Source organism: Hemiscyllium ocellatum, chromosome 25 (genome assembly GCF_020745735.1).
Source record: "Hemiscyllium ocellatum isolate sHemOce1 chromosome 25, sHemOce1.pat.X.cur, whole genome shotgun sequence".
Taxonomy (NCBI): Eukaryota; Metazoa; Chordata; class Chondrichthyes; order Orectolobiformes; family Hemiscylliidae; genus Hemiscyllium; species Hemiscyllium ocellatum.
This window is the reverse complement of record NC_083425.1, coordinates 11,033,875-11,059,040: the sequence shown is the minus strand read 5'-3', so window position 1 is coordinate 11,059,040 and position 25,166 is coordinate 11,033,875. Positions and strand designations below refer to the sequence as shown.

General features: G+C 37.1%; 1 protein-coding gene across 3 annotated transcripts in view; it reads left to right on the top strand.

Moving 5' to 3' along the window:
• aspscr1 (ASPSCR1 tether for SLC2A4, UBX domain containing) overlaps positions 1 to 25,166 on the top strand; it is a 212,660-nt gene that overhangs the window by 169,194 nt on the left and 18,300 nt on the right. The window lies entirely within an intron of this gene.

The following is a 25,166-nucleotide window of genomic DNA, read 5'->3' as shown; positions in this document are numbered from 1 at the left end:
GTACCTTTCAAACCTGGTATTTGTGTTAACTAGAACACCAGAACAGTAGGTGCTTGCTGAAACTTTCCCTTCCAAGTCTCTCTCACCCTCTTGGAAATATATTATTGTTCTTTCTGGGTCAACACGCTACAGCTGCGTGGTCCATTGCAAAGAAAGTTCCATTCATTGTGTGCACGCATGTTTCATGTTCTAGAGATCTGAAATTTGTATTTGCCCATGTTAAAGTCTCATGAATAATCCTTAATCCACCCACTTAATTCCTCTACATCTCATTGGATAGAACCTTCATTAAGTGTATGTTTATAAAGGTGTACTTTAGTACTAATAAAAAATAATATTATTGAAAATATCTTTTTAAAATTTGAATTCTTGATTAAGGTATCCTATCTATCTCTTTGCAGGAATGTGTATTTTCAGCGATTTTTTTTTTGTTTTGTTTGCAAATAAGTGTAGATCAGCAGCAAATGGATTGATTAAGAAAAAGCGCATGGGTGAACTTCAACCATCCTTAATTCCTGTCTGGCACAAAAATAAAATGGTGAAGGTGGTCAAACCATGGCTTACAAGGAAAATTAGAGACAGTATTTAGATCCAAGGAAGATGCATACAAATTGACTAAAAAAAAAACAGGCTTGAGGAGTGGGAGCAGTTTGGAATTGAGCTAAGGAGGACAAAGGATTGATTAAGAAAGGAAAAGTAGAGTATGAGAGCAAGCTTACTGACTAAAAGTTTCTGTCTGTGTGTGAAGAGAAGGTGATTGTGAAGATGAGTATACGTCCCTTGCAATCAGAAACGGAAGTTTATAAAGGGAACAAAGAAATGGCTGACCATCTAAATACATAATTTGATTCAGTGTTTATAAAGGAGGACACAAATAACACACCGGCATGTTGGCGAACACATTTTAGAGAGGATGAACCTGAAAGAAATCAGTGTTAGAAAGGAAATGGTGTTGGGTAAATTGATGGGATTGAAGATAGGTCCCCAGGGCCTGAAAATCAATATCCAGAGTACTTCAGGAAGTGACCCTAAAATTAGTGAATGCGTTGCTGGTTATTTTCCAAGATTCTAGAGACACTGGAACAGTTCCCCCAGATTGGAGAATAACTAATATAACCCCTCTATTTAAAAGGAAAGCAGAGAGAAAATGCAATTATGGACCAGTCAGCTTGACATCAATAATAAGGAAAATGCTAGAATCCATAGATTTAAGAGCTGAGCACTTGGAAAACAGTGGCAAAATCGGGCAAAGCCATCACAAATTTACAAAAGGGAAGTCATTCTTGACAGATCTACTGGAATTTTTCAAAGATGTATCTCACAGGGTTGATGAGGGAGTGACAATGGATTACTTGGACTTCCAGAACACTTCTCACTAATCTCTTATGTGGGACTTCGTATGTAAAATTAAAGCACATGGGATTGGAAGAATGTATTGAAATTAATAGAAAACAAGTTAGCAGCCAGGAATCAAAGCACAGAGTCTTTTTCTGAATGGCAGGCAGTGACTAGTGGGTTCCTACATGGGTGAGCGCTAGAACTCCAACTATTCACAATATATGTTGAATAATTTAGCTGAGCAAAATAAATGTAATAGATCTCAACTTGGAGGTATCACAAAATAGGGTGGGCGGGTGAGTTGTGGAGGATGTAGAGATGCTTCACTGTGATTTGGACAAGTGAAGTGAGTGGGCAAATGCATGGCATGCAGTATAATGTGGGTTAATGTGCAGTTATTTACTTTGAGAGCAAAAGCAGGAAAGTGGATTAGTATGTGGCTTTAAATTGAGAGGGAATTGTGCAGCGAGATCTCAATGTCCTTGTACACCAGCCATGAGTGCAGGATCAGCAGATGGTGAAGAAGATAAATGATGTGGAGATGGTTTGAGTACAGGAGCTGGGATGTCTTTCTATAATTATGTAGGGCCTTGGTGAGACCACGCCTGGAGTATTATGTGCAGTTTTAGTCTCCTTATCTGAATAAGGAGTGTGATGAAGTTTTACAGACTGATTCCTAGGATGGCCGCACTGACAATACGAGCAGAGGCTGAATCATTTGGAATTACATTTGCTGGAGTTCAGAAGAAACATAAAATTCCAATAGGACTAAACAGTGTAAACATAGGAAAGACATTGCTGATGATGGGGGAGTCTAGAAGTGGCTCACAGTGTAAGCTACAGGATAAGCTGTTTAGTATTGAGATGAGAAATTTCATTGGAAACACGCCATTGAGTTGGATGATAAACCATGATCATGGTGAATGGCAGAGGCAGGCTCAAAGGGTTAAACCTTTTGCTCCTATTTTCTGTGGTGTCTGTTAAAACTAAAATTCTATATTTGTTGTGTTTGGATTAAGTTTAAAGAATTTAATAGCTCAGTATAAATTCTTCATTTTACAAAAGGAGGAAGCACATTTCATGTATACTGAAAATAAATGTATGTACAATCAGAAGATAAACTTAACAGAAATTGACCCACTGAGCCTAAACGTTTCACCGATAATTATGCATAACTCAACTGAAGTAAACCAAATCCTCTTTTCTATACAAAGTCAATTTTAAATCCAGCTGTTTAGTTTCCAGTTAGTTACATGATCTTTAATTGAGTTAATAAATTGAAATCATAATGTGTGGAATGGCCTACTCCTGTTCCTAGTTCTTATGTTCTTATGAAGTTACTTGTGAAAATTTATATCCATGTCGATTGAAAAACATTTCTCCTGTAAAGAATTCTAACTGGTTCATTTGGCATGACCTTACTCTGCAAAAACTAACTCTTTGTGGACTTCTTAATTCTCTGGATGAGCATGAAATATTTAAAATTATACCGCAGTGGACATCTGAACCGATGTTTCAGATCATTTGCCTGGAATATGCCAATTTCAGGTGAATTAATAATGATTCTCACAGACTTGGTGATCTGTTATTGTTGCAAATATTACAATTCCTGGTGGTAACTGTAAAATGATCAAAATTTATCAAATTGATCCTCACTGCCTCATAAATTACAAATTCAATTTATGACTTTTACACTTTAAGATGAATTAGAGCAAACTCAAATTAAACATGCAGGGCATTCCACGCCCTTACTAATGAGTAAAGAACCTACCTCTGACATCTGTCCTATATCTATCACCCCTCGGTTTAAAGCTATGTCCCCCCCATGCTAGCCATCACCATCCAAGGAAAAAGGCTCTCACTGTCCACCCTATCTAATCCTCTGATCATCTTGTATGCTTCTATTAAGTCACTTCTTAACCTTCTTCTCTATAATGAAAATAGCCTCAAGTCCCTCAGCCTTTCCTTTTAAGACCTTCCCTCCATACCAGGCAACATCCTGTGCACCCTTTCCAATGCATTCACGCCCTTCCTATAATGCAGCAACCAGAACTGTACGCAGTATTCCAAGTGCGGCCACAACAAAATTTTGTACAGTTGCAACATGACCTCATGGCTCTGAAACTCAATCCCTCTACCAATAAAAGCTAACACACCATCCACTGCCTTAACAACCTTATCAACCTGGGTGTCAACTTTCTGTGATCTGTGCATGTGGACACAGATCTTTCTGCTTATCAGCACCACCAAGAATCTTACCATTAGCCCAGTACTCTGTATTCTTGTTATTCCTTCCAAAGTGAATCACCTCTCACTTTTCCACATTAAATTCCATTTGCCACCTCTCAGCCCAGCTTTGCAGTTTATCTGAGTACTTCTGCAACATCCTTCCACACTGTCCACAACTCCACTGACTGTAGTGTCACCTGCAAATTTACTAACCATTCTTCTACACCCTCATCCAGGTCATTTATAAAAATGGCAAACAGCAGTGGCCCCAGAACAGATCCTTGTGGTACTACTAACTGAACTCCAGGATGAACACTTCCCATCAACCACCACCCTCTGTGTTCTTTCAGCTAGCCAATTTCTGATCCAAACCATTAAATCGCCCTCAATCCCATGCCTCTGTATTTTGTGCAATAGCCTCCCATGGGGAACCTATCAAACGCCTTACTGAAATCCATATACACCACATCAACCGCTTTATCCTCATCCAGCTGTTTGGTCACCTTTTCAACCAATCCAATGAGACTTGAGGCAGGACCTCCCCTTCAGAAAACTGTGTTGACTATCCCTAATCAATTTATTCCTTTCTCGATAATTATAAATCTTATCTCTATCTCTTTTAACCCTTTCCAACACTTTACCCACAACTCAAGTAAGGCTCATTGGTCTATAGTTACCAGAGTTGTCTCAAGGTTACTCCCCCTTTTGAACAAGGGGACAACATTTGCTATCCTCCAGTCTTCTAGTGCTATTCCTATAGACAATGACGACATAAAGATCAAAGCCAAAGGCTCTTCAATCTCCTCCCCAGCCTCCCAATGAATCCTAGGATAAATCCGTACCGGCCCAGGGGACTTATCTGTTTTCATGCTTTCCAGAATTGCTAACGCCACCTTATGAATCCCAATCCTGTCTAGTCTAATAGCCTGTATCTCAGTATTCTCCTTGACAACATCGTCTTTTTCCTGTGTGAATACTCACGAAAAATATTCATTTACCACCTTTCCTATCTCTTCAGATTCCACACACAACTTCCCACTACTGTCCTTGATAGACCCTAAACTCTAGTCATTCTTTTATTCCTGACATATCTATAGAAAGCTTTAGGGTTTTCCTTGATCCTACCTGCCAAAGACGTCTCCCTATCTCCTCCTGGCTCCTCTTAGCTCTCTCTTTAGGTCTTTCCTGGCTAACGGGTAGCACTCAAGCACCCTAACGGAGCCTTCACGTCTTATCTTTACATCTGCCTCCTTCTTCCTCTTTATCTTAAATTCTTCCTTGTTGGTTGGTGGTACTTCTGGATCAAGTGATCAGTAGATCACCAGACTAGTATTTTCTATGCAAGAAAATTGCAATTAGTCCATTTGCAACTGGTGCAATCTCTTAAAAGTTTCTTTTGGATATTTTGTTTCGAAGTTACAGATTTCGTTGACATTTTAAAGAAAGTACTTTTTTTTTCTTACATACTGCTTCTGGTTTGAAGGTTGTCACACATTGAATTGAAAAGGTGTTTCTTTACTTAACAAGAAACAAAGGATGTTCCAGTGAAATGGATTTTTAAAAGTGTTTTATTTAAACAAATTATACCAGAAGACATCTTTGAGCTGCTTGAGCATGGATCTCATGTTCGTAGCCAGATCTGGGAGTTGCACAGTCCTAAATCCAAAGAAAACCTCGGTATTCTTTCAAGAGTTTGAATCCCATCATTGCAGTCTAATTTAAATCTTTAATATGTCGATTACCACTGAAATAAAATTTTAATTAGATAATCAAAATTATAAGTTTTAAATAATTTTCGTAGCATTTAGTGAGTTTTAAGGCTGTGCAAAATGATGATTCTTCTTGGAGTTGATTTTTGGAACACATGTCTCTGTGGAAGAAATACTTCAGTTTTAATTCCTCAGAACTATAAATTGAAGTGTGCTACATGTATCAGCTGGTTGAGTGAGGCCTCTCCAGCAAGAGCTGAAAATGTATTACTGGAAAAGCCCAGCAGGTCAGGCAGCATCCAAGGAACAGGAGATTCGACGTTTCGGGCATAAGCCCTTCTTCAGAAAAAGAAGGGCTTATGCCCGAAATGTCGAATCTCCTGTTCCTTGGATGCTGCCTGACCTGCTGTGCTTTTCCAGCAACACATTTTCAGCTCTGATCTCCAGCATCTGCAGACCTCACCTTCTCCTCTCCAGCAAGAGCTAAGTCAGTACTGGTTTGTATTGGTTTTCTGTGTTACATTGATAAGTAATGATATGAATTCCTGCCAGAGTTCACAGCTTAGTGGGCACATTGGGGAAACGGAAGTATAAGCAGGAAGGCACATTATTACTATGGCTGTAGGCCAGGCAAGCTGGTCAGCTTGGAACAAAACTCTGGCAGCTTTACAGAAATAGTTGTCACACACTTTCTTTTGATCATCTATTAGCCAAACAAAGTTCTTTACAAATTCCACCTGCAGTTGTGCATTGAGAGAATTTTCTGGAATTTGAGGCTGTGCTGCAGAATAACTTGCGAATAGGCTAAGTAGTTGGCATATAAAGGCAAATAAATTAATCTTGAACCTTTTGTGCACTGATCATAAAGCAGTTAGAATAGTTCTGCCTCTTAAGTATCTGAAAATATTTAATGTAGTTTGTAAAGGTTGTACATTATTCCAAGTATAGTGAAATATTCAGACATATTTTAACAATTATATAATTTAAGTTAAAAAGACACTTTTACCCGGGTTTCACTTTCATCCAAGTCCAGTGAATATTTTTAAATCTTCTTAATCAATTGTGTTATTCATGGGTTCTTCCTCAATTAAACAATAATAAGCATACTGCTAATCACCACAAAAATCAGAGCAAAAATTGTCTTGAGATAAGTGCTATAGGGGAGAAGATCATCCATGAATCCAGGAAAGCAGAAATCAAGCTGCTGCTCTCTAAAGCCACCATAGCATGTTCTAGTACTGGTGAGTAGAGATTTCCACAAAGGAAAGCCTATCACCAGGAATCTTTCAAAGTGTTCAAATGCTGAATTAATTATTAAAGCATTAATTTCAGCAAATTCTAGAAGAACCAGTCTTGCCCCGTTTGTGCTTCTTTGTCCAGGTTTGGTTGGGCAATCTCTTCAATATTCTTTACACGTACTGACCAGAACAATAATGATTTGTACCAAGCAACTTCTGATCACATTGATGCAAAGTTTTCTGTTAAAACATAAAAAAAATCTAAGAGGGCTTGACAGGGTAGGTGCATAAAGATTGTTTCCCCTTAAAGGAGACTTTAGCCCAGAGGACCAAAAAGTATGCAGAGTAAGTGGTTGCCTATTTAAATCAGAGGTGAGGAGGAATTTCTTCTCCGAGTAGTCAATCTGTAGAATTCTTTACTGTATATAGGCTTGCAGAGGCTGGGTCGTTCAATGTATTCCAGGTTGAGATAGATGCATTTTTAATCAGTGTGGGAGTCGAGGACTACAGGAACATAAGAACTAGGAGCGAAAGTATCCAATTCAGCCCCTCGGGCTTGCTCCCCCATTTGATACAATCATGGCTGATCATCTCCACCTCAACATCACTTTTCTGCCTGCTCCCCATAACCCTTCAATCCATTACTAATTAAATATCTGCCTCTCTGCTCCTTAAACTTACTCAATATGCCAGCATTCACTGAATTCACAGATTCACAACACTTTGTCATAAGTAATTTTTCCTCTCTGTTTTAATTTTGTTACCCTTTATCCTAAAACTATGATCTCTCTTTCTGGGTAATAAAATTCAAATTTCACCATCCACTCTATTGGGATTCAAACCCATGTTCACCAGAATATGAGCTTAGGGCTCTGGGTTGCTAGTCCAGTGATATTACAGCTCTACTACCACCTCCCCCAGGAAAGGCAAGGAAGTGGAGTTGAGGATTATCAGAGCAGCCATTGAATTGGTGGACCAGACTCGATCAGCCAAATGGCCTACTTCTGCTGCTACAGTTTACAGTCACCTTGAGAGGGTAGAGTATAATGCGCAATACTTTGTACGTAAGTTCATTGTATTTTTTTGACTGAAACGAGTGAATAATTATTCGAAATCTTTGAACCCCAGTAAATTTTACTGGGGATAAATTGAGATTTCAAAGCAGTTATTTAAATTGGTTAATGATTGCGAAATATTGGGCAATAACAATGTTAATTTGAAAAATTCTACAAAAACTTGGATTAATTAGTTAGAGTGGTGACATTTTTAATATTTTGATTTGAGTTCTCGTAAATGTACAATTGTTAAAATTATTTGTATGTTCATCTAATGTGTATCATACTTTACATTTTAATTAAGTCCTGTTGTGAAACTACTACTTTAACATGGGATGTTATGCAGATACAGTATAAGGTAATCTGGTGCCCAAAAGTAATTACTGAACAAAGTTTGTTGTTTGCTTGCTTGGTGATTTACTGAAAGCTTAGCTGGATCTTGAGGCAAGATTGGAATACACTGAAGAGTGGGGATTTGAACCCTTTCGTGATGCTATTTGGGTTTAAAGTTTCAAAAAGGTGATCATATACTTGTTATGCAAAGGATTCTATTCCCATGAATGAAGAAAAAAAGTCAGTCCTAAAATGTTAACTCTGTCTTGTCACTGATGTTGTCAGATCTACTGAGTATTTCTAGTGTGTTAAATTTTAATTTCATTCAGGAGGATTCTTTAGTTTTACTATTAGTTTAATTATTTAAGAACTGCGTTTTATACAGAATAACCGTTTTTTTAAAGCCAGGCTGCTTGTTTAAAATTGCTGAAAGGCTCATTATAGTGTCAAAAAGTGCAAGAGAAAATGGGTGGTCCATGTATTCAAGTGAAATAAACATTAGCAATCCTGACTCTTTAGGTGGTTGTTATTACTGTCATTTTCTTTGGTTTAAGTTGGTGAGTCTGGGATACAATTTGAAGCTCAACAGGGGTCAGATAGTATATTGACCACATAAGGTTAAACAACTTCTACCTGAGAACTAGAAAGGTTGGCCTGGCCTTATCATGTGGTCTCTGCATGAATTGATTTGCAGAATGAAATGTGTCCATCGGCTAAATAGAAGGAAAGTTCTGTATAGTTGCTTTGTTGAGAAGTGGGCCTACTCTGCTCGAGAAGGATCAGCATTTGGGTTGGAAAAACATTTGGTCCCTGACTGGTGTTTTTGGACTGTAGCTTAATATAATCCTTGTTTGTTTGATTGTCATATCGAGTGACCATACTACAAGGAATCTAACACAATAGCATCTTATAAGACTTAATGAAAGATCGCCTTGACTATTGCACAGTATTTACTTGAAATGAGAATATCTAGGATTTCTGTGATGACTCATTTTAAAGCTTTCCCTTTATCTTTCAAGCAGTCTGACTATAGTTTTGCTTGATTTTGTTCTTGTAAAAGGTGCTCATTACTGCCTTGAAATGTATTTATTTGCTTCCTCCATTTCCCATTGCTTTGCAGTCAGTTCTGATATAACGCCATAGTTCCGTTCTTGTGTGATCTCGCGTTATAAGAAAATCATGCAATAGTTGCGCCATTTAAACTAATAGGGCTGGAATTGCGTTATATCCAAGACAGGTAAGGAAAGCTTGCGTTCTGCAAATAACCGTCTAAGTTCTTCAATTGCGTTAAAGCCAATTCGTGTTAGAATCCTGCTTTGTTAGACGTGTCATCCTTTGATGTTAACCTGAGGCCTTACTTGCTTATTCCAGTAATTTAAAATGGTAAAGCCATTATGGCAAATTTAAAACTGCAAACTCCCTCTCTGTCATTTCCAACATTGTTTCCTCAGTCAGAAACAGATGATTGTCACTTTGTTATTAAGAAATTGTTAGACTCTGTTATAAAGGCTGTAATAACAGAGTTTAGAAATACATAATATGATCAAGCAGAGTCAGCATGACATCATAAATTTATTAGAATTTGTTGCATAGGTAACAATTAAGTCAGATAAAGGGGAAGCAATGGATGTAATTTGTTTGGATTTTCAAAAGGCATTTGTCAAGGTAGCACACTTTAGGCTACTTAATAACATAACAAACTATAGAGTTGGTGATAGTGTATTAGAATGGGTAGAGGATTGGTTAACTAACAGAAGACAGAGTTGGGATAAGGTGGAGTGGCATTTTAGAATGACAACCTGTAATTAGTGAATTACTGCATGGCTTGGTATTGAGGGTCACAATTATTTACAATATATATTAATGACTTTGTTAAGGAAAGTGAATGTACTGTAACAGAGTTTGTGGATGTCACAAGTGGGAAGACATGTTGGGGATGGCTTAAAGAATCTACTGAGGGATCCAGATTATGCGATTGGGGAGAACCTTGATGAATAGAATATAATATGATGTTATGCACTTTAGCTGGAGAAATAGAAGAACCAAATATTGTTTAAATGAAGTATGACAAAAAATGCCAGCATACAACTTCAAGTAATAAGGAAGACAAATGGCATGTATAGCCTTAATTTCAAAGCGAATCAGTGCAAAATACGGGAGGTCTTGCTAAACTATGACAGACATTATTCAAACTGCAAGTGGAATACTGTGTGTAGCTTTCAGATCCTTATCTAAGGAAAGATATACTGGTATTGAAGGCAGTCCAGAGAAGGTTCACTAGGCTAATCCTTTGTATGGAGGGACTTTCTTATGAGAAGAGATTGGCCTGTATACATTGCACTTGAGCAGAATGAACAAAGATCTTATTGAAATGTGCAAACTCTTTAGGGGACTTGTTAGGGTACATGCAGAAAGGCTGCTTGCCTTGTTTGCCTTCCCTCTTGTGTCCCAGAGGGCACACTCTCAGAATAAAGGTTTAAGATTGAGTTGAGGAGGAACTTCTTCTCTGAAAGTAGTGAATCTGTGAAATTCTACACAGCAGAGGGTTGTAGAGGCTGGGTCATTAAATATATTAGAGGCTGACGTAGACAGATTTTTAATCAGTATGGGAATCTTGGGTTATAGCAGAAAAGTGGAGTTGATGGTTATCAGGTCAATCATCCTTTCATTGATTGGTGGAGCAGACTTTGGACAGAGTGGGCTACTTCTCTTCCTAGGTCTTATGGTCTTATTGTCATTTCATTGTTGTTTGTGTGATTGTTATATGTTTACAATGGTTATCGCTTCAGTGTAGGTCATCATCTAGACTTTGTGTTTGGATTTGTGTTGACATTTGCTGTATCAGAAGAAAGTGCTTTCTAGCAACAAACCTTTTGCCTTAATCTGCTCTGTCTCAAGAAAAAGGTAACAGCAGCCAACAGCAGTGAGCTAACATGCATACCAGAGAAAATAGATTCAAAGCACAAAAAGCTGATCAAGACCCAACAACTGGTATTTCCTTTTCCTTCATTCTTCTCCTTCTGAGAAATCCAGAAAGCTGCTGTGACACCATGTCTAGGCTATAAAATGTTGCCTCAGTAAATCGTGCTGCATATTGAAAGTTAGAAACATGCAGTTGGCAACATCAATGAGTGCCATTTTATTTGATCTGCTGGTTGAAAATTGACATTCTTACTGCATTTGAAAACGCTCTTGATAGAGGCCTCTGAGTACCATTACTGGAATCAATTCTCATCTACAAACCCATTCTCCAGGCTTCAATACATCTACTTATCTCTGGAAATTAAGATTAATGTCTCTGTTGAGCAACTTGCCAGTGTCTACAGCATTAATAAAGACTCCTTTTAGACATGTCTGTATGCTGGACCTGAAACAGATATAAGGTCGTTCACACGTGCAAGTAGGTGTGTGCTGCCTGTTTGTGAACCCTTTTCAGAAGTGTGCTGGTAATTGAACACTGCTTTTAACTAAGACCCTCAGTTGATTTTGAATGATGGAATTCCTGTCAGTGGGTGTCTTTGCTGATCCCATCTTCTGTGATACCTTTCCATGCGCCATCAACAAACTCACAGTCATGCTGAAGGTTCGCACACTTACAGACTTCAAATCCCATTGTTAGTTCTGTAGAACCTTCACCAAAATATTGGAGATTTTCAGTTGACCACATAGTTGAGCATTGATTTAAAAAAAAGGTTCTCACCTTAGGAAAGCATCTTTAAATGGATCTATTTGCAATCTCTGTTTCAGAAAGCAAAAGAACACAGTCAAAACCCATCATAGAGACTGGAAAAGGATTGTAATCTGGCCCAACCTTGAGCTACACCAGTATTTAGAAGGGAACTTCTGGAATAAATATAAGTAAATGTTACAACAAGAGACTGGTAATTTCAGGATTTATTTTCATTGTACTTAAATGAAGGCCTTGTGATTTTACTTCCATGTAAAATCCTTTCTGTCTGGAAAACTTATGGCTATGCTACTTGCACCACTCATTCTCCCACAGCTGAATTGTAACTTCACCTGATGCCTCACTTTAAGTGTCTTGTCTTTTCTTTTAAAAAGAGCAAGGTATAGATAAATTCCTGAAGTTGCTTAGATTGGTTCCAATAAATTGTTGTATATGTTGAGTTTTTCTTATGGGTGGTTTAGACCTTTTAGATTCAGGTGCATGTTCTACCAAATCCAGCGTTTTAGATATTATAAATTATATCTACCAACAAATCTCATTTAGCATTTGGATGTCTAGTTGATTGCTATCTTTAAATTATAAACTTGCTTCACACTATCCATGTTTGAATTTTAGTATTCACAGAGCCTACTAAAGGATAAAGTTTCAATATTTGGTTGATGTGTTATCCATGTTGTGCATAGTAACTTCTGTGAACTAGATTTACTGAAATATGTGGAGAAAATAGAGCAAAGGCGACAATGCAAAGAAAAGGTATTGCATATTTTTTCTATTTACTTGTCAGTCATAATTTCCTCTTGGTGATATTAATGGCTGTTCCTAATTAAAAACTCAGCAATAAAAAAAATTAGCAGGACAGTCCAATTCTGTTTTCCAATGTTTTAAACAGGTGAAGCAACAGTTGTAGCTTCCAGAAGCATGTAGTCTGTTTTAAGAAATCCAGTTTCATGGTTTCAATTGTCAGTCATTCAGTGTGGTCCACATGAGATCTGACTGACCGTTAGAAGGCCATACAATTCATCTTAAATTCAGATTTAAGTTTAAATTTCTAGTAAACAAGGGAGGCAACTAATTTGGAGACTAAATCTGAACCAATGCACGCTGAACAGATGCCAATTAACTGTATAAACAAGTTTATTTTGTTGTGGAGTTTAAAGCTATTGTGATGTTTTTCATAGTTTTAAAAAAGTACTAGGTGCTCTGTGGTTAATTTAAAAATGTATGGAATGAGCTGCTGGAGGAAGTAGTGGAAGCTGGTACAATTACAGCATTTAAAAGGCATCTGGATGGGTATATGAATAGGAAGAGTTTAGAGGGATATTGGGCCAATTGCTGGCAAATGGGACTATATTAGGTTAGGATAACTGGTCAGAATGAACGAGCTGGTCCGAAGGGTCTGTTTCTGTGCGGTACGGTACATCTATGACTCTATGAAGCTTAAAGAAAAATTGCCTGTGGTCCATGTTTGTGTCTGCTGCTTAATTTAGGTGTCAATCATGGCTAAGTGGTAGTATTCGCATTTCTGAGTCGGAAGATCTTGGTTTCAATGCCCATTTCAGAAAGTTGTGTATATATATCATATTGACATTTCAGTCCAGTCATGAAAATGTGGAAGTGCTGTCTTTTGCAAAGTCAAAAGTCTCCAGCTATCTTGTCGAAGATTTCCACTGTCAGAGTCAACATTTATCTCTTGGTCATTATCATTAAAACAGATGCTGCGATCATTTATTTCATTGCTGTTTTATGGGTCAATGCAATAGCACAGTCAGATTAACAATTTAAAAAGCAGTTAATTGCCTTTAAGACCTTTTGGAATGCATGGAGATTGTGAAAAGCACTATATAAATGCAAATTCTTTAATATTTAAAATTTGACATAGTTATTAAAAAAAACATATTTTTGTCTGAATTTGTCAAATGAAATACTGAATTCCCTCATTTTCCCTTGCCCTTCATTTGTATAAATTTACACTCAATTTGTTTTGATTAAGTAATGGCTCGCTAATGTCCTTCAGGGAAGGAAACTGCCATCCTTATCTGGTCTAGCTTACATGTGACTCCAGACCCACAGCAATGTGATTGACTCTTAACTGCCCTCTGGGCAATTAGGGATGAGCAATAAATGCTGCCCTAGTCAGCGACTCACTCATCCTGTGAATAAGTAATATGGATTGTGAATGTGTTTTTCACTCTTTTGGTTTTATAGTCCTATTTGATACAAAGGTTGAACATAAATGCATAACAAAACAACAGAAGTGCTATGAAGTGAAAAACTCTGTTCATAACATTTCAGTTTTTTTTGGAAATATGTTGGTATGAGTCTCCAGAAGAAGTTCAAACTCTTTGATATGTTTTGTGGAATCTACTGAAGTTAAATAGAATACATTTAAACAAGAATGTGCTAGTTTTATTTTCTACATGAACATCAGTTCCTATAACAAGCAGTATAATTGCCAGCCATGGATAATTGGAATTTTTCAAGTGAGTGATGTACAATGCTATTCTTTCTTTGCTGGTTGCTGACTATTTCTGTGCCCATTTTGTTTTCAAGTATGTGGTTTTTGTGAGACCACAATCTAAGAAATATTTGAATGGGAATACTTCTTTGCTTGTCTTATTAGTTCTCTTTAAGAAACGTCTTCAACCATTTCATTTCTTCTACTCTTATTCTAGAAGGAAGATTTTGCATTTAACTATGTCTGATACATCTTCAGGACTTTCCAAAATGCTTCATAGCCAATGATGACATTAATCTTCTATCCCTGAATCCCAACTGAATGTAGAATTCTATATGCAGTCTTTTGGTTGTTTTCTTATAAATACCTACATTTTAGAATAAAATCCATTGAATCTATTTTGCACACATTTAGTTTTAGGGTGAACAGTCCCAGGTAAAGCTTCCTGAACAAGAGGGAGTTGTGAAATTTTTCCCTTAATTGTCTAAGCTTGATCCATCAAAACTCTGACATATGGACTGATAATTTATTGAACCCTTTATGCTGCATGCTTACCACTGAATGCATACAGTAAGTATCACATATAGAGTAACTGAATTGAGTGCAACATGCTCAGTATAGAAAAGTGATAATTTATTGTATTTTCTGTAATATCCAGTTTGACATGTTTTATAATGTATTTATCGATATTATGAATAAAGTATATTTTTGCAAACTAAAATCTCATCATTGAACACTGAATATATGTCAGAACAATTGCAGTAGCACAATAACCATGCACTGGAATTTCTGTATGGATGCCCATATTCATTATTAATCTCACTCTAAACTAGTGAAATAGCACCTTTATAAATACCTTGGGCCGAATAATTTATCTCTGTTCCTAAATATTCTTGTGTTCTATTCATCTTATTCCTTTCACTGAAAGTAGAAAAACATATGATGCCTTAGATTAAATGCACTATGGCAATAAGAACTTGCTATTTGACAAGAAACTACATATGACAAAGCATCATGTTAGAATCATAGAATGAATCTTGGGATTGGTGAAAGGTAGAGATAATCCATCGGCCAGTGATCTGCAACTTAAATGTGTAGGAGAAAGTGAGGACTGCAGATGCTGGAGATCAGAGTTGAAAAATGTGGTGCTGGAAAAGCGCAATAGGCCAGGCAGCATCCAAGGAGCAGGAGAATTAACGTTTCAGGCATAAGCCCTTCTTCAGGAATGAGGCTGGTGTGCCAAGCGGGCCGAGATAAAAGGTGGTGGGGGCGGGGGGGATTGTTTGGGGAAGGGGCGCTGGGAATACGATAGGTGGAAGGAGGTGAAGGTGATAGGCCGGAGACCCACTCCCCCCCCCTCTCCAGCCTATCACCCTCACCGCCTTCCACCTATCGTATTCCTAGCGCTTCCACCCCCCCAACCACCTTTTATCTCAGCTCGCTTGGCACACCAGCCTCATTCCTGAAGAAGGGCTTATGCCTGAAACGTTAATTCTCCTGCTCCTTGGATGCTGCCTGGCCTACTGCGCTTTTCCAGCACCACATTTTTCAACTTAAATATGTAACTGAGATTCCAAGTTGCATTACAGGGACGTGTTCTATGTGTGTTTAAAATGGCATTTTGAGCTTTGACATGATGTGATTAGGGTTGCCAGTAGAATCACAGAATGATAGAAGTTTGAAAGTGCCATTCTGCCTATTATGTCAATTCTTGGAAAAATCTATCCAGAGGGTTCCTATCTCATCTCATTTCCCAAAAGATCTGTGATGTTTTTTTCTTTCAAAAATGTATTCAGTTCCTTTTTGAACGTTACTATTGAATCAGCCTTCACCACACTTTCAAGTAATGCACTTCAAAGCATCTTAATTAATATAATTGTAATTTTTTTTGTCTCTCATGTTTCCATTGGTTCTTTGCCATTGATCTTTAATCTATGTTCGTTCATTACTGATTCTTCTGTTGTTGGGAGCTGTCCTCCTTATTAGCTCAAGCAAAATCTTAGACCAATTTCTCAGATTTGTTAATAAACTAAGATCAATTGAAGGTTGAGCAATGTCACTACTTATGTATAGGGTTACTTTACAATACCAAGTTCTTAGAATCCCTATAGTGTGGAAACAGACCCTTTCAGCCCAGTAAGTCCACACCAACCCTCTGAAGAGTAACCCACCCAGACCCATTCCTCTACCCTATATTTACTTCTGACTAATGCACCTAACCTACACATCCCTGAACACTATGGCCAATTCACCTGACCTGCACATCTTTGGACTGTGGGAGGAAACCGGAGTACCCTGAGGAAACCCACGCAGACACAGGGAGAATATGCAAACTCCACACAGACAGTCGCCTGAGGCTGGAATTGAACCAGGGACCATGGCGCTGTGAGGCAGCAGTGATAACCACTGAGCCACCGTGCTGCCCAGGACCTGTATTGGAATGGCATAGAAGTTGATAAAAAGTGGATAGAATGAATAATTACATTTTTTTTATTGTTGGTTTAAGTTTTCTGTTCGTTTTACTGGCCTACCTGGCTGGTAAATAAACCATCGAGGGTTCTGACTTTTTTTTAATACTTGAGTTTTTTTAAAAAAATAATATTGAGTGAGACAATTGCACTGGGTTCTCTGCTTAAGTTTACAAATTTTACAAAAACATTTCTTTGCAGATGTTGTTTAATGGAAAACACATGCATGGTTTGTAATATGCGAAAGATGTCTGCTGCTCACCAAGTCAATGAAAAGCAAATACTTTAGGTGTGAATGACTTGGCCCTGCAGTTATTTACAACAAAGGTATAATGCTGAATAAAGTAAGTGATATGGAATATATGGGTGTCATTATATTTGTGTGCTAATTTAAAATGAAATCAATGGATCTTATTCATGCTAGAAATATTCTTTACCATTTAATGCTTTTTCTTAAAACCTGGTGTCTAGCGACTGCTGCTTTGTTTGATCTTTGAGCCATGGTATGAGTAAAGATAGCTCATGCAACTGGTTTTAATTACAAACAGCCTAAATCTATAAGCATCAAATGCAGAAGAAAGGAAGAAACCCTTTGCCACATTCATAGCATTACCTTTTCAAGAGATCTTTCATTCAGCAGTGAAGGATTTACTAGATATTTGAAAATTGGTTTGATTAAATGAATTATAACCGCCGATCAAGGTAAGCGACATATGCAAACTTAACTGTTTTAGAACCACGAGCATTATCGTTCTGAAGTAAAATTAGATTCCTTGGCAGTGTCATTTCCTTTATTTCAACTGTATGCTATTTCCAGGAATAGAAGTTTCACGGTTTGTGATGGTAAAATGTTAAGTATTTCAAATTTGTAAAGAGCATCGTTGGGTAGAAACACAGCTGTTGAGCAAGGAACAGCTGTTTGGAAAAGCAAATTAGAAGTTACAATGTGGCACATTTGGAAGATTCACCTGTCCTAAATACCACCTTCTGTTATTTGGGGTTGGTTTTAACTCTGTCATACTTTCTTAATATATCGAACTGCAGTTATATTTGTGGAGAAAGTGAGGACTGCAGATGCTGGAGATCAGAGTCCAAAAGTGTGACACTGGAAAAGCACAGCCGGTCAGGCAGCATCCGAGGAACAGAAAAGTTGATGTTTCGAGCATAAGCTCTTCATCAGGAATTCCTTTGTGACTACAATTATATTTGTGCTGTTTCTACTTTTCCAAGTGCCTCCTGATCCTTTGGCAATGGCATAAGGTTGATGAAGTGAATGTTAACAGTTGTACAAAATTTATAATTTTGATATTTTTGTTGGTTTTGAAGATTGCTGTTAGTTTCTGTGTATTTTGATGTATTTTCTGTGCAATTATCCATAATAATTGTTGTTCCTTCAATTTAAACCAATTAATATCATTCCAATTCACTGAGTGAGATAACAATTATCTTGTGCAGTGAAAATCTGGCTTTGTGCACTGCTACCTCTGCTGAATTTGTCTCCCGTATTTCCAGATGTCTTTGAAGAGTGAGGTTTTTTAAGATTTTGGTAAATGCACAATATGTCTGCGTGTTGATGACGAGGTGAATGTCTAAAACTTTGTTTTGGTTCATAAGCTCATGAACATAAGAAGTTGCTCTTTTGTACAGGCTTTGCAAATATGTTGACATTATTCTGTACCTTTAAAAGATCATGATGTCAATTGAACGGATATCCTTATTAATAAGGAATATAATTGAGTTGACATTGAATGCTGTGTTCCTCAAATGACATGTTTATTGTATGAAATTATTCTCAATTTGTAGTTGATTCGTATTAACCTCTAAAGCCCTTGGAGGATGCTGTTGCTAAACTCTGAATTGTATTTGAGTTGTGGGTTATTTTTCTGACATTTTCTTGGCAAGGTTTGATAGCATGGGAAGCATGACTTCACTGCTGCTTCATGTGATATATACATATTATGTTCATCATTTGCTCATTAGGATCAATTTTCCAGTGCAGTTTGATTTTGCACAGTTGATAGGGCATTCCTTACCTGCTCTTGAACAGTGTTTCTGACTCCTCTGTTGGGAATTTGAACTTGCTTATCTAAGATGCCATACTGTTGATTGTTCAAGGTACTGTCTTTTAGAAAAGATGTTAAATTAACATTCTGTCTAATTATTATATTGTTTTCAAGTCATTTGTACTATTTGAAAAACAGCAAGTTTTTCAAATAGTACAAAAACCTTAACCAGTCACACCTAAAACAGTTCAAAGTATATTAGTGCACCTCCACAACTCTGGGAGTTTCTGTGGCATTTAGTGCACCATCACACGAAGTAAAATCCTCCTTTCATTTGTCACTCTTTTGCCTCTTGAAGTATCACAAAAGAAAATGAATATTACAATCTAAACAGTCAACATTAAAAGTTTTTAATACACCTGTATTCAAAAATTTTCTGTGTGCCTTTTTGTACAGGATTTGAAGATAAAGCAACACTTGTCGTTTAGCACAGCAGTTAAGAGTTTTCATACTTTCTGCATGGAAAAACAAAAGTTTATGACTTAAAACATCAGTTGTTTGGACTTAGACATAGATCTGGTAGATACATTGTTGTTCTTCAGAAAGTATCTCAATCCCTTACTTGGATATGCAATTGTAAAACTAATTGGCATGACCTGAGATGGAGTAATGGCCTACTCTGTACTGTATAATGCACTTCTTCCAGCCATTGCAATACTTGAAACATTTGTGAGCCACATCACTGGAATTATTCTGCTCTGTTTTTGGTATTTTCCTATCACACAAATATAGCCCCCATCTTAAACAAAAACAGTAGACTAAATATTTTGCCATAGCTGGATAATTATAAATTCATATGTGCAAATATGATTTTAATTTCCAAACCTGTCTTGTAGGACAAATTACAGCATTGTTTGTTAAGCGACAAAAAGTGACCTAAACATGATACTTTCAATTAGTGACTGGTGAGAGGGTTTATCATGATATAACCCTCTTTCTGCTTTGTTTCTTGTGCTAATTTAAGGAAGGATCCAGAGCACCTAGAACTAGTAGAGGTGACATCTGGTAGTTGATCATTTCTAATTTAATGCATTATGTTGCCCATTATTCTTCTTGAAGACCTGCAGCAGTATTTATCCATCACAGTGAAGACATTTTCCCCACCTCCAGAGAGTACTGTGAATTCTGAACTATCTGAATTTAGAAGTATTGAGAGCATCCACTTCTCAAAGTTGGGATTGTATACTGGGTGAGAATAATAGATGTTCAGGCTAGTCAATTGATTTTATAGCACAATTGTAAATAAATCTACTCTGGTGGCTAAGGGAACTGATGCAGAAAGTACCCGTAGTCTGAGGTACTCTACAAGAGACTGTGTAAACGTTGTCACATATTTCTTGAAGTTGCCAGTGGTGATGTCACTTTTTAGGTACTATATGCAGGTACTATATGGTTGTAATATGTTAATGCTAATATTCTATTAGCCTTGGATTGTTGGTTAAATTTTCATTATAACAGGATGAAGAGATGTTAGTTAGACCATATAGGATATTTGAGTGACAGTGGAGTTAGCTTTAATACTCTGTAATGATTGTCCACATAGAGGCCTCTAAAATATCTGACACTGAACCCACCAAGAAATTACAGCACAACTGAAATAATACCAACTATGTATATTATCCACACTGACAAATTCAAGGATCCTGTGATTGGAAATGGATGTAATCTCGTTCATGTACCATTACGATGGTAGTTATTATAATTTATTCAGGACTCTGCAAGGGCACTTACTTCTCTAGGGCTTGTCTCCCAGTTTTCCACTCTAGTTACGGTATAAGTTAAAATCACATCTGTGGCTTTCTTAGAACTGTGGTGATAATGGATCTTATATGTGAACAATTATTTTTCATGTCTTTACCTGAAAAGTAGAAAATTACTTCGTACTATTGTGAATATCTTGTTCATGGTTCATGTGTTTTTATCTAAAATTTTTAATTATATGAATTAAAGTTTGACAGAAAATAGCATAAATGTGTTTGAAGTACAGTACATGGAAATCTATTGCACTTGCATTGGGTTATGGTGCTTGAAGAAGTTAACAGCTAGAAAGTTAAGATCAGAAACAGCAGGGAAACTGGAGACGTGATGTCTACATTGCTTGCCGTAATGACAGTCCAGAGAGATTCCTTTAAGAGTTAAAGTTAGTTAAAAGTACTGAGTGAACTCTGGAAGACTGTAATACTTGTTTATTTCATCAGATCAAAGAAGAGCTTGTAAATGAGGGATACTTACACTAATAGTCAGATTAAGGATAGCTCAGAGCAGTCTATGTTGTCATGAAACTTAAAGTTCTCTGATTTCAACGTATTTGCTTGTTTGTGGGAAGATTAGTTGCATTTTGGAGGCAAGAGAGTGCTGAAAGAGAAGAGGTGGCTCAAGGTAGCATAAGTACTGCTATTAGCATATTCCAGGCAGTTAAAATGCAGGTGAACTCCGAGTGAATGGTGACTCTGATATTTGCATGATTGAAACAAAGTAATAATATTTGTTTCTTGCAGTTGTGACATACAGTAGCAGCTCGGTGAAGCTAGCTTATAACAAAAGCTGAAACTGTGCAGGTAATTTGACATGAGCAATCTAAGGAATCTTGGGAGAAGGTGAACTACCAATATATAATCAACGAGTCAGTCCAAGTCAACGAGGCTTTGAGGACATTCCAAAGCGATATCTTCAAAATTGAAGAAACATAATCCCTTCTGAAGGAGATGAGGCTTACATGTGATTTGATGACTTGTTATCATTAAATGAAAATAAAATGCTGTCTGTGGGGTACTCTGTCTGCTTACTCATATCCTCAAGAAGGGTTACATTTGAAATGTCGACTCCTCCACCACCTGATGCAGCCTGGCTTGCTGTATTTTTCCAGCCTCTTGCCTGTTTATTTTGGATTCCAGCAACTGCAGTTCTTTTGTCTCTACTCATGTTTCCCTCATGTTAATTCTGCATGTTAGAGTCTAAATTGCATGTATTAGTGTTTATGGTTTTGACTGTCTTGTTCAGTCTATCTGTTTGGTCATTATTGCCTATTTTTGTTTTGCTCAAGTTTTTTGGTAAAAATTCTTTTGGTGTTTCAAGTTAATTTTGGCCTCTTGCCACTTGTTTTCTTACACTTGGTTCTCCTACATACTATAATCTTTAGAGAATTATGGTTAGTAGAATCAGATTGCACCCATTACCAGCTTATCTCATATTCTCATACCTGGATCATAATAATATTGTTGTCCTTACTTTAGCTTTGTCAAGATGTAAAGAATATATGTTTTGATCAGAGGTTTTATAACATGGTTTTGTTTTATACTATCTCTCAATTCAAGGTAAAATGGACCAATAGAGGTGATCATATGATTTCAAATTCTGTCTGATAATAAGTCTATCTGGTCTGGTTTCCGTAGAGTGTACATCAAATCCTGTTGTAACACAAATACCAGTACCACACCTGGACATAAAGAAATGAGCAGGTGACTTCAGTGTATGGAGCCAGACCAACTCAAAAGTAAAAGCCCAAAGGGAGGAACAAAAAAACAGCAGCTGCTAAAAGCAATAGAGAGGACAAAGACTGTTCTCTGTTAGGAACCAGATAGAATGTTGGATGGAAGGGCTTATTCTCTGGTCAAGACAATGGAACACAGAGATTTAAGAATACTGAAGATTCACCATGGCATGATCAAGAGTGTTATTGGAGTGGATCTTGCTGCTTGAAGACTGAGGGAAATAACCTTCACTGGACAACAGGTGTTATGGCCTAGTCAATTGGCGAGAGGTGAACCTATTAGAAGCTGAATACATCTTTGTAAATACTACATGCTGCGGAAAGTATGGTGTGATGTCTGGATGCACCATGTGATTTTAGGTTGAGTTAGAAAGATGAGATGGGGGATATCTTTTATCTAGTTTTAGTGTATTTTGTTGTCAACTATGTAATGTTTGTCAATTTTAGTTATTACAGTAAAAATCTTAAAATATGATATCTTCTATGATCCTTGAAGTTAATCACTGGGAGTTCAAATCTTTGTTAAAGCTCTTGGTCAGTACAAGAATCATAATTTTACTAGGACCTGGTTTAAGTTTTTATCAGGCACACAGTTGCTTTAAAATATAGATTTATGTTCTGGTTGTGTATAAAAATGATTGGTCAGCAGCAGTGTCATTGGGATAGGTTGAGATGATGTAAAGTGAACTTTTTTTTGAGAAATGTGGTTTCAAAATAAAACAATGTTTAAGGAGGAATTAATATACAAACTGTAGCATGTTTTTTGGATAAAGTTCATGTCATTGTGATTCTTAAAATTTACAGTGACAGAAGCAATGCCAAGTTGCTTCTGTCATCTGACTCTAAACAATGCTGTGTTATTGATTGGGACAGTAGCTGATGTGCCAGAATTATGCTGTTTTTAGTGTTTCATGCTGTACTGCTTATTGTGCCAAATGGGCAGAAAACAAATGCGTGGGAACGGATTGACAGGAAATACTCTTTGATGAGACGGTTAGCAATCAAGATTCTGATTGCTACCTGTTGATTAGCAAAATTTATATTGGGACATTTAATGTACTTTATAATAAAATATTGCTGAATAACTGTAATTTCATATTAAGTTTTATTGCTATAAACTAGCACGAGAGAAGGATTTGGACAGTTGCCAAATCCAAAAATCAGACTGTGTAAGATAAACGTTTATTAAAAATGTAATAGCAGGATATGATTTAATTTATAATTAATTGTGGTATTTGACTCATTGAAGAAACGTGCAAAGAAACAAAGCCTCTCCTTCTCCTAATGCCAATCACCACCCCACTCCCTCCTCCCGGAGCAACCCTGGCCCCAATCATTAATTCTTGTGTTCTTATGATTCAGATTCCAAAGCTTCTGGTAGTGAAAATAACCAACATATAATAATCTAAACATGCAAGGCAAGAGGAAGTTAAATAATTTGTTATATTTAAGGAGGAAGTTAATGTAACTGTGCTGACACGAATGAACAATTTGTGATTCAGTAGTGAGAATTCTGTGGAATGTTGCCTGTAAGAATGTCGTGAGTTTGATATAACCTGTAACAAAGTTGAAGCCGTGGGATTGTTTTTTTCCCTGATGACTATAGCAACAGGATTTAGTTTCTGGATTTGAAAAGCAGTAGAACAATCTCAATGTTCAGTACCTGGTTATAATGAACAGCTTTTCCATGGTCCCTCTAGATTTGTGTTTTAATTTCTGCTGTTGCCATTCCTCCTTCCACTGCACAGTCTGAGATATTAATGATATATTAATAGCTGTGTATTATTCCTTACTTTTTCCTATGTTCCAAGCAAATAATTACATTTTGAGCTGAGTAACATGAAGAGGAACCAGCAAATAGGCATTCTGGTGATTCTTTATTTTACATTTAATAGATAAATGCAAAATATTATAGTAAATCCATATGCCTGGATGCTATGTGTAGGGTACATGGGCCAGATGTGAGCAACCAACACAATATTTGGTCATGTCTGTTCAGTCTCACCTGGTTATATCACCTTTAAAGTAATATAGATAGAGATTGTAAATCTAAAATAATCAGACTAGTTGAGTAGGTAGCATTTATTTGAAAAAGCCTGAGCAATACTCACATTTATATACTGACTTTTCATACTGAAATACCTCCAGGTTATTTTACAGGAAACACAGAATATCAACGACTTCAATAAACACATTGTGCAGCTGCTTTCTAACAGCAGATTGACACAATGATTATGAAATGAATAACGATATTGACCAATGATTTGGTTCTACACTTTTATACTTGTACCGTGTTGAGAAAACGTCGGTCTTTATGCTGGAATTGTACCTATGACCACTTCAGTGATTTGGGCACATAATCTGGATTGGTAGTGTTGAGGGAATGTTGCGTTGTTTGAGAAATTATCTTTCAGATGTGATGTCAAGCCAAAGCACTGCCTTGCCTGTTAAGGTAGATGTGCTTCATCTACTGACAGCATTTGAGTAAGAGCAGCAATTTATTGTCACTATGTCTTGGGCGAATAGTATTATAAATATAACAGTTATTAATTTGTTGTTTGACAGATCTTGTGTACAAATTTGCTTCCCATATGTGCCAATGTGATGCATGTTTTGTTCATTGTAAAATTTAGAATGTTCTGATGAGGTGCCATTTCGATGCAAGTTTCTTTGGGTTTTCCTGATTTAGGTAAAATTTGAATGATTTTCCCTTTGCACTACATATTTGTTTCTGTGTTTGGTTTTGGCTTTGTTTAGATGAAGTGGTGAGTACTTGCTTGACACCTCATCAGCTCTCCTCACCACTGACAAACAACGATAGCAGTGTGTACCATCTACAGATTGCTTTGCAGCAACTCACTCAGACTCCTTCCAAACCCACAAACTCGCCCTCCTATAAAGAAAAGACAGCAGATGCATTGGAGCACACCGTCCAGAGTTGGAATTGTACCGCTGTTGCTTTACCTAATGTTAAAATCTTGGACTTCCCTCTTTTAAAACAGCTCTGTGTCCTTACACCCAAGAACTACAACAGCTCAAGACAGCAACTCGCCACAACCTTCTCTTGGGAAATTACAGATAGGCAATGAATGCTGGCCAG